This window comes from Gallinula chloropus (genome assembly GCF_964237585.1).
Source record: "Gallinula chloropus genome assembly, chromosome: 3".
Classification (NCBI taxonomy): Eukaryota; Metazoa; Chordata; class Aves; order Gruiformes; family Rallidae; genus Gallinula; species Gallinula chloropus.
In genome coordinates this window covers 29,014,739-29,030,539 of record NC_140087.1, presented here as the reverse complement: position 1 = coordinate 29,030,539, position 15,801 = coordinate 29,014,739, and positions in this window count along the sequence as shown.

Below are 15,801 nucleotides of genomic sequence, written 5' to 3'. Positions count from 1 at the left end.
TCGATTGCGCCCAAGAAGTTGCTATGGATCAGAGCAGCAGAACAGTAGGACTAGTTCAGGTTCTGTCTCTGCTGGAGCTACAGCATTAATATCAAATGATAGAAGAAAAGAAATTTCGTATGAGCCCCCATTCCTGATTGCTCGTTACTACACTAAATCTTCTCTGACAGAGCATGTAGCAGACCAGGAATAACAAAAAACCCTAAATGGTTGTATCACAGTTCTATGATAGGCGTAGATCTTGACAGAGTGTTCACACTGAGCTGTTAAACTACTTTACAAATCAACAAAGGGCAGGAATTGTCAGAGTCATTTATTAAGTCTGGAAACAGAAATTCATTTGACCATTTTTCACTCACTGGCCGTTCTTCTATGCAGACTTTTTTGTGTGTGCTTTCCATGATATATATGTGCTTTCTCAGAATCTTTCTTTTTGCTGCTGTGCGAGTAATCCAATATTTTACATACTTACTGATGATTACCATTCATGTATCTCATTAAATGGTAGACTTAGTACAAATCTTAAAGGATTTCCAGTTTTCTTTGTGCAACTAGCTTACTTTTCATTGTTGAGTTTTAGGGTATGAGGAATGGATTTGTTCAAGGAGACCAGAAGATCTTTATTCTTTGACAGTGTAGTAAATCCTTTATTTTCAAATGACTCATCAAGCATGGTTTTCCTAATACCTCCACCCTGTGTTCCAAAACATGCTGGATTGATGTGAGGAACATCTTCATTTGGAACCTGATTTCTTTGTCCTGTTTTAAGTGTGCTCAATAGCAAATAGTTTGTAGTATCCCTAAATGTCTCAGTGAACTTCAAAGTGAATAATGCTCAGACATAACTTATCTAACACTGAATCCTGTAGATCTGATAAGCGTTTGTAGCAGAACTTTGTAGGCAACTGATCCCATGACCTTTCAGAGGTCTAAGAAACGTTGTGAAATATCACAGGTGTGATAACTCCATGAATAACATATCAACAGAAAGTGAGAAAATCAGCTATGCTTGTGTGAACTAAAATGAGTTTTTCACAGCTTAAACAATCCATGAACCTTTCTCTTCAATGTTTTAAGAACTTTTCACCTCTTTAGTAAAATAAAGGCTCAAAATGGAAGAAATTGAATTCCCTCTCTTTTTATCTTCATATTTTTACACCTATGTGCTCTGCCAAAGCATTTTTGCACAAGGAGACATAATCCCAAACTCCAGCACTCTCTGCCCACCTCATACCTCTGCCTACACTTCCATCTAGTTTTCTGTTCACCACCAACATAGTAGATCAAACGAGTAATCTTTTTGTCTGGGCTTGTCTGAGAAAACACCCATTGTTTCATTGGACATCACTGTGGTGGTTGTTTATGTGCATGTGAGTGTGCATGTGTGTACTATATGTGTGTGCATAAGTCTTGTATGTGCTTTTGTATATGTGTTTGTGTCATTGCATATGATTTGTGCATGCTCTTTGCCTTCTCTCTGAAATCACCAGTGTTTTAGTTGCACAGGTCAGTGACTCATAAATATGTTAGTATTGACCTCCTTCTGATACAGCAAGGCAACCACCTTTCCTGCTTGTCTCAATTGTTTGTCTCTCACAGTGCATCTAAACTAAGGGAGGAACAGCTAGAGAGAAAATAGATGAAAATGGGCTTGCTGAACCCCGCTACTTAATGGCCAGCCATCCCTTACATCACAAGTCTCCACTCAAAAACACACAAAGTTTTTTACCAGCTTCTTTATACCACTTACAACAGGACAGTTGACACCTGTTTCTTCACCAAACAGGGGTCAGATCTGCAGTTTGTCTTCAACCGCAGTGATCTGTCAGTCTGTGAGGATGCCCATCCTCTATGGGACACACCTGGGCTGCGCCTTTCTTCTCAGCACCAAAAACCTCTGGGGCTGAAGTGGGGACAGGCAGCATTTTTACTTCTGCCATATGTTGGGAACCAAACTGAGGTGAGATTCAGAAAATTAAAGGAAGCAAACAAAGGTTACCACAGCCCTACCCTCAGGTGGTAACTGGAAAAGAGCAAACACAGAGAGATTTAGTCCTATGCATAACCCCTCCTGCTTTGCAGGGCATCTCCACAAATGGTCAAAGGATAATTGCCAATACTTGTTAATCTTAAAACAACAAAGTGATCTGTATCTATCACATTCTGCTTTGGGCTTTGATTTCCTTAATCTCTCCCTCTCCCTTGCTGTTTGTTGTATGTTGTTGAGACTTAAGTGAAGCTGTAAGGTACTTGAGATAGGATGATGCCTGTTGGTCACTGGCTTGTGGAAATTGATAAATGTCAGAGTAGTGATGCCCATGTACTGACCAGGATCTTTAGACAGCACTGAGCAACAGTTAAACTCAGTTTCAGCAGCACTAATTTGCTGCTATAAATTTCATATATAGGCAAGGGATGAGAACATTTTCCTAAAAATTAAAGTGAAATAAAAAAAAAAATGCTTCCAAAATACCGGGAAGCGGTACAAGCAGAACAACATTTAACTGCTCCTGGGAATTTTTTTTATTTTGCATTTTTCCTTCATTTATTTTAACAGCAACTCTCTAGCATCAGATATAGAATTGTAAGCATATGAACTTGTCTTGGTCTCTTTCAGCATGTGATAGACAATTTTTTCTGTTGTGACAAAAGACGTTTGGTGCTTTCCAGTCTCAAAGAAAATGCAAAAGCCTCTTCCACATCTGAGCTGCACAGGACAACCTATCTGCTGTATGAACACTAATTCCTATCTGATGTTCTTTCCTTATTTCCTTTTCTCTTTGGCTTCCGACAGAACTCATTTATAAAAAAATTGCACTGCTGGGACAGGTGTTTTAATTGTCTTGTTATGCTGGGCAACTTCTTTCTAAGTAAATTACTCCCCTGCCCACTTTCAATCTTTCATGCTTTGTGAGAATTTGGAGAATTTGGACTTGTTTTGGTCAGTATTTAGTCATCCCATTCCTCAGCCAGGGACGTGTGAGTCTCAAACCTGATGAGTAAGAATGTAACAGAGAAATCATTTCCTGGAGACTAAGGCATAGGAGAGGTCAAGAACTGCAGCCACAGGCAGACTCAAGGGTTGTGCCCTGGGGAGCCATCTGAGAGGCCCTAGTTCTCACCAACAGCATCACAGACTGCAAAGCCCAGTCTCCAAATGTATTATCTTCTGGCCTGCTGTGGCACCACGATCCCCTTTCAATACCAGCAGGACTCAGAGCATCTAAAATGAACCCTTGTATCCTGTGGCACATAGCTGTTATGATGTACCTCTTTATTGCATCCTAAGTGAAGTTCCCTATAAAGAAATATTGATTGAAGAAAAAACTCATAAGGATCAATGGCTTATGTTCCAGCTGTGTTTTATGTTACAATAACAGCTCTTTGGAGAGTTGGTGCTGACTGAGTGCAAAGTAATACCAGTAATTCCCCTCTTCTTGGATCATCCCATACCAAACTCTTCACCACTCTCACCATTGACTCATGGGCAGAAAATAGCTACTGTGGTCTCAGGGGATACTGTAAAATAAAAAGGGGAAGGGGTACGGGGAGGGAGTAGAAGGTGGAATATGAAAAGTAAATCTGCTCCAAAGAACAAATGCTCCAGGAGTAAGTGCATGGTGCCAGCTTGTCCCCAGGCACTCAAATCCAAAGTTCTGTATCTGGCAGTTAAAACACTACTGACCTAACTCATCGCTGCATGGCAGAAGTTGTAGGGGAGTATGTGCCTGGGTGGTGGTGGGGACACAAAACTCCATTGTTCTGAGCATGACACGCCTGCAAAACAGATCATTTCTGCTGTAACTCTGACAGCAGCAGTGACTTCCTCCATTCTAAGTGTGTGAGTAGACAGATAGTAATGAGTTGTTGCAAACAGTCCTGGTTTTCAGCTGGGACAGAGTTAATTTTCACAAGAAGCTGGGAGAGAAAACAGCCAGGAGAAGTGACCCAAACTTGCCAAAGTCACGCTCAGCATGTAAGGGACAGGAAGGGGACAGGCTGGGCATCGGTCTCAGGGTGGTGAGCGATTGCTCTATATATTCTAAGTACTCTTGTTGGGTTTTGCTGTCCTAGTAAACTGTCCTTATCCCAACTCTCAAGCTTTACCTTTTGCTTCCAATTCTCCTCCTTGTCTAGGGAATGCAGAGTGGAGTGAGCAAGCAGCCCCATGGTGCTTAGCTGCCAGCTGGGATTGAAACACAACACAAATAGATTTAATTTCTATGTTGCCGCTATTAAATGTTACCTGTATAAAAGGCACATGGTCTTTTCTACCCAGGGAAAAATAGGATTTCTTTCCCTTCATCAAGAAACAGTTTTCTTGTCAAAAGCTTTCCCAAGCACCTCTCCCAACCCCTGTCCTACCTGAGGTCTTCTTCCCCCTGTAACCTCCTGTTCAGACAAGTATCTCCTGCCTTAACCTGTGCTTTTCATCCTTACCCATCTCTAGTTGCTGTCTATTGCCCAGTGAAAGCAGTCCCAGTGTGAGTCCTCCCCATCTTCTCACCTGCAGTGCAATGTGGGCGTGCCCTACGACTGCACTCACCAGCTTCTCCTGTGGACCAGCTGCATTTCTGATGATCACACAAAGCCTCTTCATTGTCATCCGTTATGTACATGCAGCCTCATGTCCCCATTTGGGCCAAGACACTACACAAGGTGGCCAGGCACAAAAGGGTTAAAGAAAACCTTAATCTGCCTCCTGAAGCAAGTCCAAACCCCCTAAAGGATCCTACAGTCTTAAAGGAGTGACCTCCCAAATCAGGGGTGATGGAAGGACTTTGGCCTGCTGTATCTATTCTGTAGAGATTATTGTGTCTCTGACACTAAATGCATTCAAAAAACCCCACAATTTAAACATATTTTTTAAATGTGTCAAGGATTTATAGACTACCACTTGAGAGAGCTTCAAAACTGGGAAAAAGCAGGACTATTTTTAACGTAAAGGCATTGCTACCTAGTAAGAAAACACTCTTGTATTCATATAAAGTATTTATTAGGTGTGAGGTTTTATAAATTGTTTAGTCCTGCAGCCTTTAAAAAAAAAGGGGGGGGGTTACTTTGAATGCATTACCAAGTATCCTGTGGAATATTTCACATAAAAGGAAACAGAAGATGTATAAATGTAAACAGGCTAATTGTATGCAGATATAAATTATGCATGTTGGTCTTATGAAAAAGCATCCCTGATTTGCAGGGGTCTTACTCAGCAGCTTTGTGTCTTGTCTAAGGGGATATTTAGTATGGCTGTGATGTGCAGAATTTAAAACCAAACTTTGAATTCTGCAGAAGAAAAATACAGCCCAACTGTGATAAGACTGCACTGTTGGGAGCAAGAGGGTTTTGTTTTATTTTGTTTCATTATATTTTATTTTATTTTATTTCATTTTATTTTATTTTATTGACTGTTCTGCTCATTAGCCCTGTTAACATGTGTGCATGCCTGCCCATAGATACAGTGCCAAGTAAAAGATTGTGTTAAGACTTAACGTTTGCAAAGGGATTAGGGTTATTTTGATGTTTCTTAACAGGGATATGTAAAATATTCTCAAAGTCACAAACCTTTTCATGGTTGAAGCATTTCTGATTAGTCCCAGACATAAGCAGCCTGGCCTGCAGAGGTGCCGAGCAGCTGCAGTTCCCACCAGCTGCCCTGGGGACTGCGTGGGGCCAGCACCTGCGAGGAGCCCGGATAACCGGGACAAATTCTGTAAGTGGTGGAAACTGGTCCCTGCCCAGGCAAAACTAAGGCACTCGCTGTCTTTTCTCACCAGTCCTGCGGACTCCTGCTCCTCCAAATAATAGCAGCAGCACATGTGAACTGGAGTTGCAGCATTAGTGCTGAGGGATCCTTCATGGAGGGGAGAGGAATGTATATTTCATGGATGGTTCCCTGTGAGGATGACTCACACCCATGTTTTCTGTCTTTCTGATGATATTTGTGATTTTTAATGAATCTATCAGGCCAGGGGTGATACTGTGTGAGTAGGGGACAGTATGTGTGGAGTGAGAAAATGTACCAATGCAGGCAATGACAGCCTCATCCATTTGCTCAGTCCTGCTTGGGATATGTCAATTAAATAAAATACATAAGGGTCCTTCAGTGTTAAGTGACAGTAGAAAAGCATCAACACAAGATATAAACACAGGTACCTTTCCTTTGGGAAAAAAAATGGTCACAAAACAAAGCACACTCTTCAGTACTACTTCTGGAAAAAGTAAATGCACAGTGAATGGATCAGTAATAAAGCACCAACAGTTTCTGACAGCGTGCGGTGGTGCACAGCTCCATTAAGAGGAGCTGCTGTACCTAGATATTCCAGCCATGCAGACATATGATGTTGCTGTTTCAGAAAGCTGGGGGAAAAAAAAAAGAGAGAGCTATTTCCGACTTGTTGTCTATTGCTTCTTCTGCTACATTGTGCGATGGGGCAAGAGGCACAGCTTGCATATTCACCTGCCATGATAAATTACATCAATTTCAGTCCCTCAAGATGGAGCTACTGGTGCAGAGAGCCACTAAACACTACCAGTTGCTTTATGACACTACAGACATAAGACCAAAAAAGGCACACTGTGCAACTGAAACATAACCCTATATCCTAGGACAAGCTGGACACCTATGGGAGAGGGAGAGAGCAGTATTTCCTCTGCTCATACATTGTAAATACATCCTCATCATGATGCATCTTTTGCTAGGGATCTGTACTCTATTAACTCAGATTAGAATAAGCCTTAAAGACAGCCATTGCCATCGCTGACCCTGTCAGCTTTTCTGTCTCCAGCACCGGCCAGTACCAGCTGCTCTAAAAGAGGACAAAAAATGCCTACAGCCAGCAACTATTCAATAACAGGCCCTCAGGGGAAGTTTCTTCCCAAGCCTCATTAAATTTTGGCTTCATTCTTAAATTCCTTCTAAACTTCTCAGATTCTATTCTGGCGTCCTCATCTGGTGTCTGCACTGTGAACTGGGCTTTCCAGTAAGGGTTTTCCTTGGCTGGCGCCAGCCCCCTCAGTGCCCACGCTCACGGCTGGCTTTGGCAGCGGGCAGAGGCCGTGCTCCTTGCTTGCTCCTCGCGGCTGGTGGGGGACAGTCACCACAATACAGATCACAGCTCTTCTGTTTAAATGCAAGTAAAAGAGGATTTCCCTTAGCTGGTTCCTACTGACTGCTCTTGGCAATTTTCTCTTTTTCTTTGGTATGAGATTTTTCTCTTACTTCTTGGGTTTTTGGGGGCTGGTGGTTTGTTTTTTTTTTTGGGGGGGGGGGGAGTGGGGGCATTTTCAAAGCCCTCCTCGGACTTTATATGAAGCACTCTGCAGTGCAGCAAAGAGAAAGAATGCATGTCAGCAAATATCAGTTTACCGTACATTTCACAGCAGAGTGCACCTGGGCATTCAAGAGACAGAAACTACACTCACGTATAGGGTGGACCATAAATTGTTAGTGAATTAAGGCCCTAAGGGTTGTTTAAATATTGCAGTAATCATCTTGTCAGGCAAAGTCCCACATTCTGCTAAGATTAATCTGACATTCATCAGGAATGGCACAATAGAAGGTTATTTAATTTGGATCACACTGGACTGGAAAACTGGCAGGAGGACAGAAATGACCCAAATTGGAAACATTCTACAGAGAGGGAGCCAATCCAGAAAAGCAAGCGGAGATCAAAAAAGTGTGTATGTGTTTACTGGACACAGACACATTAATTACAATGTGTGCATACATACATAAACTTAAATGTGTCCACACAAACAGACAGGACGTTGGAAATTTCAAGACCATTCAGTATTGATTTAACTTTGGGTCAGTATCAACACTGGGACTTTGCTTCAGGCTTAAATGAGAGTAGAGCAAGACTACTGGTGATTGTTTTGGAGACACCTCTCCCAGGATTTCTTAACTTCTTCCCTCCCTCCCTCCCTCCCTCCCTTATATTACTGAAAAGAGAAACAACCCCAAACATTTTGCATATAACCTGGAGTAAACATCAGCCATTAGGTGAATTACTTTCAGCACGGAACTACTCTCAATATAGCACATTTTTAATCATTGAGTATACAAGTAGTGCAAGAAAAGTATCTCTTCCTTTGGCAACTTCACTTATAAATCCTCAGTACAGTTTTCCCAACCATTACAGAGTTTTTCCGTACTGCCGTAGTCTTCCTATATGTTCCAAACAATGACAAGTCTGGTAAGAGCTGGATATACATTAGTGCCCTCCAATGCATAAAAAATAAAAGCATGTTTCCCTGGATCATTGCCCTTTTTTACTGAGTAAGTTACTTAGCTTATTAAACTTGTCAAACAGCAAATACAAATAAAATGAGGGTTTATCCTGCTGATTATTCAGCCACTGCACACTGGTGAGGGCAAGCGCATGACTGGAACATTCATCACTGTTGCCGCAATGTCTGTGCTCTGCTTTCCCCTCTTGCTTTACTTTTGCCAGGGAATGCACTGTCCCCCCTCGCTGCACCCTCTCCCCCCCCCCCCCCCACGAAGAAGATGGAGTTCTTTAGAGAAGGCAACTTTTAAATGTGGTGTGAAATATTAATTGTGTGGCAGTCAGACAGGCGTATTTACAAAGGGGTTCAAATTCAGTTACCTGCTGTATTTGCAAGCTAGCGAACAGCGAGGATAATTTAGGGCTCTGGATAGCAGCACTGAGCATAATCAATGTGAATCAGATGCACATTACCAAATTGAAGACATTTTATCTATGCGTTATGTCAGATCATGAATCAGATTTGTATAAACTGAAATCCTGGAATAAAAAAAACCCTTTGCAAATTCAGCCACGGCCACACCAGTACATAATTATGTTACATATCAAACAGAGATACAATGGAGCAAACTATCATATTGAGAGACCTTTGCTGCTTTCAGGACATCTACAGAGCCAGGTTTATATGGCATATTACTGCCAATTCATCTATACCCATCTGAGTAAATCGGTTGGCAGAGAGGGGCAGATTACCACTAATGGCTCTATTATGGAAAGAAGCTGCAACCATTAGCTATTTTACATATGGACAAAAGAGAATTTAATTGATGGCCCATCGCCCAGCAGACAGAGAGAAATGATGATTTTCACCTTAATGCCAGGCATTAAAAATTCACAGGGCTGTGAAAGAAAGAGATGTTCATCCAGTCTCACTCTGCTTATGGGTCATTTTAAGCACAACTTGAAAGAGAAAAACAGCAAAAGGGGAGCTGTTCCGCTTTGAGAAAGCTTCAGACCTCTGGGGAAAAAAAATCACAAGTTGCAGTGTTATGATGTTAAAAAGCCAAGACCATGACCCTCTTATTTTCCTTAGCTACGATTTTATTGATCCCAAATTGTGTCCAAGATCCCAGTAGTATACACAGACCGAAGCATTCAGCAAAACACATTTTGTGAGTGTTTATATTTGCAAAGGAGGGGGCAAGGAGCATTTTTTGAGACATAGTACACCGTAGTTAATAATAATAACAACACTATTTATTGTCACATATTTAAATGTGCATTCATGTGTCTATATTTATAATTTACTTCATCGACTGTATATATGATAGGCTTGTGTGGTTTTCTATGTCTTTGGTTTTTCATTTACACATGTACAAAAAACCAATGCACTATAGTGTCATATCCAGTATTTATTTTATTTTGATAGGACCAGTTCTCCCTTCCATGTTCAACTGTGAAGCTTTTTCTTATCCCTCTGCTCCTGGAAGACCACTGCAGACTTTGCGGTCTCCAGGATATCACTTCATGACCTACAAAGTGGTGAAGCATGAAGTTACAGGGGACTACAAACAGGACTTCTGGGTTGCATCCCGAATTTGGATGCTGGGGCATCTCTCCTGCTTCCTGCTTCCTGCCTCCTCTTACTCCACTGGGGGAATTTCCATGTAGAGGTAAGGGCCACCTGGTCCTCAGCAATTTCCCAGATCTTCTCAGATCACCTCCTCCAGGTTATTAATAAACTTTGAGATTGTTATGGTAGTAACTAAGGACCATAGTGGCACAGCAAACTATATGCTCCTCAGGGCAGAGACTACCCAAATGGAAAACAGAGCTGCTGGATTGGACAAAGGACAAACATACAAGCCATGTGTACGGTGGCAGCAACTTTTACATCCCCAATTGATGTAACAGTATAACGTTAACCTGTCATGCCTGTAATTTATGTTTTATATGAGTCAGGAGGGAATTGTAAGAATATATGAGCCTTGTCTCTTTTATGCTCAGATAGCTAGAGTCAGGCTGAAAAACTCCAGCCAGGTTGGTCTGAATACAAAAACTGACTTGTCAGTCTAGAACAAAGAGCAGATGGCTTTTTCAATTGGAGACACAAGAATAGAAATAAAATCTGAAGCAATGCTGGAAGACACTACTCACTGTTGTAAAAATTGGACAAGGTAAATAAGGAAGAGAAATATTGAATGGATTTTTTTGAAACATGCATAGCATATGTGTGATAAGACCTTAAAATTTCCTTGGAGAGGAAAACCCAGGGGAAATGGGGGCAGAGGGTGGTAAGCCATTCAAAGTAAATTAAGATTGCACCACTTGTGGACATTGCAGAAAAGTGAGGGGAAGGTGTTGAGGTGGAGAAAAGAAGACAGACTTCCGGTTTGTTTTTCTTTTCCAACATTTTGTCATGGCAGCAGGTTCTGGAAGCAGAAGTTGTCTTCTTTAGTCTGGACTGCATTGCTTTAATACATAGCACTCTCAGACCAAGAGCAGGCAACAGTGGTTGTCAGTCAGCTTCATTTCCAGGACCTCCAAGAAACCAGAACAGCCTCCAGCACTTTGTTGGCAATGGTGGTGATCCAGCACGGGGATGTGGTGAAAATGGTTCCTGCAGCCTCCAAAGCGCAGCTTGAGGGGGATTCAGTGCCAGCTATACTCTGCTAATAACAACTGTTTGTAAACAGATCCTCTGGGGAAAATTTTATAGGATGTTTGTGCAGGGTCTGTTGCTATGATCCTCCAGTCTCAGAAACCAGTTTTCTCAGTCCCTTTTAATCACTCTGGTCCTTTGCCAGTAAGAAAGGATTTAGATGAAGGTGAAGATTTCACCCTAGAAATATGAAAAATTGTGCTTCTTTGTTTTAAGTAGCCAAATGCTGCTACCCAAGATCAGCTGCAGCAGAGACTGAGACGGTGGGTGAGAGAGCTGTTGCCTTTGTCAGAATTGATCTCTACCCAAATTCCATTTGCACACATGCATAATAGGTGGGTAGAGGTTTACATGACAGAATCAAACACCTATCCATCATTTTTTGGTGAGGAGGGCTGCATTCACGCGGAATCCAGAAAGACTTAGATACAGATGGAAGTGGGGAGTTTGTTCCTTTCTAGAGAACCAAGGCACATGTGAAAAGTGAATCTGTGTATTCATTTTAAAAACACTGATGTCTCTAGAGATTTTTGATATGTCAGCATAGGAAACAGGAAGGCTGGAGAGAACAGCCAGCAGTCACAAGGAACAACAACCACGTGGTCTTGTCCTTCCATTCTTCCTTTCTTCCCTTAAAAGAGACATCTGATCAAAGGCTCATGCAGAAATATTAATGAAGCCTCATTTTGTTATTTCCATGGAATCCAGCACTCAAGGGAGGGATAGATGGGCAAGAAGGGTAAATCTGCACTTGCAAGATGATGTCGGAGCAGGAGTTTGCTGTGGGAGCAGTGCTGGGAAAGCATCTGCCATGAGCCAATATGCCCAACTTCTTTTTTTCTTTTTGTCTTTTTTTTTTTTGCAGCTGCTCAAGTTTCAAACTTCAAGATTCGTCTTTTGCATGTTTTGTCAAGGTAAAATTCCTTCTGAAGCCAGTGGAGATAACCAAATGCTGCACCTAAAACAATAGCAAGAGACAGGAAACTAAAACAGTTTTAAGGACTCTCTCATCAAAAGGAGGATATTTTCATTAAATAAAGTTAGATGCCTACTGTAAAGAAGACAGATGTAGTTCACTCGTATGATTTTACGTCTTTATCCTCGGCCTTGGATGCTGCAGTCAAGAAGACTGGAAATCACCTGTGTTCTGAATCAAACAGCGAAAGACAAGCATTTCCCTTATTACTCCCAAGGCTGTGGTCTTTGGTACATACAAAAGTTACACCTAATTTTCTACATGTTTAAGCACAGGCTCATGAGAAGCCCTCTTGAAATGGATAAGATTATATAGGTACACAAATGAGAGGTACTAAGAACAGAAGGAAAAAAAAAAGATACTTTCTAGGGTATATGAAGTGACAGAAGTGTTCTGTGTTCATTTGTCTTTTTAATAATAAGGGCAAAGAAGTGGAATTAATTGTTTCTGGCTTGATATCAAGGTTATGTAGGTTAAACTGAAAAATGTTAATACATTCCTATAGGCAGCTAATGGAAAGTTTGTACAACCACAGTTTGACATGAAACTGTACTGTTTCTCTCTTCATTAATTTACCTTGTCTTTTAGTGGTATCAGCTGTCGGATGCCTAGGTAGAGCAGTTCAGTTGCTTATTCCTCCTATTTAACTGTTTACTCCTTCCTACAGAATATACATTGGTATGATATTTCATCCGAAATCAAATGAATTTTTCACCCTGTCTTTTAAGTATTACTACAAGAGCTGCAATGAAAAGTACTTAAAAAGATATCAGCGTGAAGTCTGTTTAAGTCAATATTGGGTTTAGATTAAAATTTCATAAGTGTGTCCAGCACTGAATTATATAACATTGCATAATATGGTTTCAAACTGTCTATTAACAGTTTCTTTAAAGTATATAGAAATAGCTAGTGATTAAAGGCTTTTTCTTCAAGTTCCCCATTGGTTTAGAAAACTATGAAAAAGAAACATTTTCAACAAACATTGCATGATTAGTCTGAGAATGCAATGCTAGTAGAGATTTGTGAGGCAAAACTCATACCAATTTTTTTATGTAGGAACCTCTCACTCACAGATATTCTCCTACAGTTTTTATGCATTGTAGAAAGCTGCATACATACTCCACAGGGTCAATCAATCTCTAGTCAGGGAGTTGGGATGAAATTTTCACATCCATGGGCTCATTTCACGTCTTGCCCACTGCAGGGATGCTTTTCTTTCCTCTAGAAAGCTGCAATGTGCTGGACAGACCAAGGTGGAGCTTGTTGCCTGAGAACCACAGAATCACAGAATTACAATTTTTTTCCTAACATCTCATCTGAACCTGCCCTGGCACAGCTTTGTGTCATTTTGCCTTGTCCTATCTCCTGTCACCTGGCTGAAGAGACCATCTCCCACCCCTCTACACCCTCCTTTCAGGTAATTGTAGGCGGTGATAAGGTCTCCCCTCAGCCTCCTCTTCTCTAATCTAAACATTCCCAGCTCCCTCAACATCCCCAGCTCCCTCATGGAATCGACCAGTAAGGAGCAATTCTGCTCCATGAATAATGCAAAAAACCATTTCTGAGTAACTTCTTGGATCTCCTTCACTGAATAAAACCATATCAGTTCTACATTTTCGTCCCATGAATACATATGCTGACTTCCAATCAGAGCTGTTCAAGAAAATCTGAGTACAGGAGAGGGTCAGACAACCTTAAACAATGACCACCTTTCCAACTTATGTGACATGCCAAAAGGCACCAGAGCTGAAGGAAAATTCAAGCCGCCAGCATTGTTTTTAAGTGCTCCTGTTTAAACAGGCCATCTGCACAGCCACCTTTCCAAGGACACCAGGGAGCTCCTGACAGGACATGTGTGTCCCTTACATCCTGACAGCTGATAGCAGCAGCTCTCAGATCCCTTCCAGCAGACAGGGACACCCGAGTTTGCCTCAATCTCAAAAAGTCAGTCTTTATCTATGACGCTGCCTTATGCAAACCCCTTAACTCTGGGGAAATTATAAACAATGACAATTTGTCAGGTCTGCTGAATTAATTTGTTAAAAATAAACATGGTTAAAAATGGAAAAAGCATGTTACTTCCAGCAAGGCAAGGATAAGTTCCTGGTTACAACCCGGGAAAGTCAGCTCACCGGGAAAGACAGAATGTGCAGGCAAGTGACCACAATCCTACAGCATCCATCCCTTGTTCTCACTGCCTCCTAGGACTTGCTGTTCACTGTTTCTTGTCTCAGTGTCTCTAGAGTTGGGCTTTTCTGGGTGCTGCTGAAAGTAAAGGAAGGTTTCCGTTGTCAAAATTTCTTTCAAAATCCAGGCATTTCTGCAATAATCAGTGTGTCTCAACTGTGGGGTACCTTGAATCAGCTGCTTCACATCTGTGGGAATGCAGAATCCTTAAAGCATCCTCTAATATCGCTCGCTCCCTTTTATACAAAGAAGAAATCTTGGAAGAGGCCATTTCTCTATTCATATTTACTTGTCCTCTTGAAAATCAGCAACGATGTAGTTATCAACTTACATTGTATTTTGGGGTGTTTTTTTTCCAGCAAAACTCTGTTTTGGGGTGTTTTTTTCCTCAGTGTGAAGAAGATTCAGCAGAGTTTACAGGTGTTTAATGCAGATTGCACACAACCTGTTAAACCCTATTGTTATTTTGAGGCTTAGTCACACCTAACTAGACTGAATGCCACAACTCCTAGTGTAATGCTAAAGGGTAGAGGTTTTCCTGACTGCCTGTTTTTAAAGTAAAAAGATATGTGAAAGGCTGCAATTTTCTTTAAACATAGGTTATACAAAAATTGAGTCTGAGCTTTTTTAACAAAATAGGCATTTGTCCTACATCTCTAAGTTACAAACATCCAAAGCAAATTGAGGGGAAGTTAGAGATAAAGAAATCATTATATCTTCTCACAATATCAGAAGAACCCCCGACAATTTAGGCAAGCTGCAACTCAAATGCTGATTAAAAAGAAATTACAGAACATACGCTTACAGGAATGAAGTCTCAGCATTGGCAGTGTAAGTAGGAAGCATATTAGCAGCACACAAAAAAGTTATGTTTTGGAACTTGACCACACTGTTCTGATACTGAGGCTATCAGGATTAACTCTCATTATGAATACAGGTGGTCCATAGCCGAAGCAAAAAGTGAAACGCTTCAGTTCAGCAGAGGCTTGCAGTCTGTTAAATAAAGGCCAATGTTGCAAGGTAAACACTACATTGCACTAATCAGTTTTAAAGGTTCTGGCTACTGTTTCAAGTATCATCTAGTACAAAATAATCTAGCTCAGACAGCCATTTCTTAAACCTGAGGGAAAGGAAAACATCACCCCATATATTTATCTATAAAAGTTGGCTCTGCCTATTCTTCCATGCTTTTGTTTCCCTGTGAAATCACCAGCTGCTGTGCACACAGGGCCAGGGAAGTTGCTGTAGTGATTTTGTGGATCATCTTTTTCCTTACAGATTAAAAGATACTAACACTTCCTTGCATGTAGTGTCTTTTTAAGCTGTCATAGATGCTTGATTAATCCCTGTTCCCTGAAAAAAAGCTGCGAGCTCTCGTTTTGGTGGAAGCCAGCTTTCTGCTTCAGCTCCTCTTTTATTAACCCTGATCTCACCATGCAAACGATACAAGTTTTTGCACTTCTGGAACTCTCAAATTATATCCTATGTTTACTTACTGTGAGAAAGCTTTCATGCATGGTTGAACCTGTTTACATTTCCCCCATCCGATTTGAACAGCTCAGATTTTATAGGTGCCTCTGACTCAGTTGAATGAGATAACTTGCCTCTGCACAATTGAGGCTTTCAGAATAGCCAGAAGTACCAAGAGAATGAAAGGGAAAAGAGAGGGAGCTCCAAAGGATAGATTTCTACTTAAACAATTGAGTTAAATTTCTTTCAGAGGTTCCATATAAATTAAAATGGAATCA